We start from the raw sequence: 1,800 nt of genomic DNA, 5'->3' as shown, positions 1-1,800 counted from the left end.
TCTCTCCTCTCTCTCTGTTTAACTCTGACTTTCAAAGAAATAAATAAATCTATTTTTTTAAGAGAAGTCCCTCCTCTTAAGAGCTATCTGCTTTGGAAGTAATAATTTATGCCTAGTGACAGAAAAAAATTTGCAAGGTTTCTCTCTTGTTCACTTATACCATCTTATGCTGTTTCCTCTTCCCTTGTTCTAAAGATAGCCAAATAAGGGGGAAAAATTAATTTTTAACAAATTTGCAGTCACAATAAGTGGCAAAATCAAATATGGTTAATACATAAAATTTGATTCAGAGAAAAGAAAATATCATCCTAAGAAACTAAAGTTGACCTCTAACTCTGTCTTACCCAATTCCCCTGAGCCTAGAAGTTTCTAGGGTGGGGCATCTGGGGTACAGAAGATGCCAGATAGAGAATGCTACAGGGATTCCTCTACTGTGGGTCCTGTGAGGTCCCGGAGACCAACACAGTATGCTTTATGTTAAAAGACTTAAGGATCCTTGACCTTCAAGGGGAGAGTCAACATTGGCTATGGAAGTGTGCCCATTCTCCCTGGCTTCCAGGGAACCAAGGAAAAAGTGAATGAAAGTGGATTCCTCTCTACCTGAAGAACAGGGAGTGGAACAGTTTCATACTGATTCTCAAGGGGGAACTAACACTCTATCAGCAGCCACAATGCCAGCCCACAGGACCTTCTACCTCTTGTGACCAGGTTTACTGAAGATGGTAGCAGTTACAGCCAAGTCCCAGTGGGAAAAGAAAGAAAAAATACAGCATATCAAAGCAGGCCTAACAGTGGAGAGAGAGAAATTAAGAGAACAATTAGGTCTCTGGTGACATAGAGATGTTGGATGAGAAAGGCAACAACATGCCCAAAAAAGGAATTAGATAAAAAAGGTCTCAAGTAAATTACAAATCAGACTTCCTAGAAATAAGAAAACATAACATCCAGATAAAAAATCCAGCATGTGATTTATAGGAGAGGGTGGTTATTTATATCACCAAGAAAGAAGGATCTACCTGTATTTTTATTTTTTCTTATTTTTATTTAAAAAATATTTTCATTTTGAAAAGATATATTGAAAATCTGCTGTATACCTGTCACTATTCTAAGTACAGATAAGTGCCAGTAAGAAAACCATGGCTTTGCTTTCCTGGAGCCAAAAGACTTGAGAATGACAAATAAGGTGGTGGAAGACCATTCTAAAAAAGTAACATATATTAAATATAATGAAACTTTAAAATAGAATGAAGTTTATAAGAAAAAAAGTAAAATGGATGAGACTGTTCATCTTTCAAGATATTTGGCTGGTACAAACAGTAAATATGCCACTTATGTCATCTAGCATAACCAAGGACATAGGGAGTCTTCAAAAGTCTAGCAAGGAGAGTGAAAAAGTATAAAAACACAGTAACAGCTGTGATAAGTTAATTTTGTTATAAGCAAGGATATGCAATAAGTGCAGTGGATTGATAGCATTTAAGAATTTTTGAATGTGTGTACCTTGCCCTGTACTTGCTAATTGCTATATTTATTGTCTCATCCAGTCCTTATAAAGTGAGTACATAAACAAAAGGAGAATAGTTATGTCAGGTATACATTCAAAAGCTAGCAAGTATAGAATTAGGCTTCGGATATAAGAATTATTGACCGCAGTGAATTTTTATGCACTGCATGTACTCCTCTTACCTGAGTCTTGAGTGTCCAAGAAGCACATCCATTCTTATGTCTTTCATGTGGTTTTGGGAGAAGGTGACCTTCGGGTGACCCACCTTGCCATGGAGAAAGAAGGATTCCTTGAGC

This window comes from Oryctolagus cuniculus, chromosome 3, assembly GCF_964237555.1.
Source record: "Oryctolagus cuniculus chromosome 3, mOryCun1.1, whole genome shotgun sequence".
Lineage (NCBI taxonomy): Eukaryota > Metazoa > Chordata > Mammalia > Lagomorpha > Leporidae > Oryctolagus > Oryctolagus cuniculus.
Note: the sequence above shows the minus strand (reverse complement) of the source record.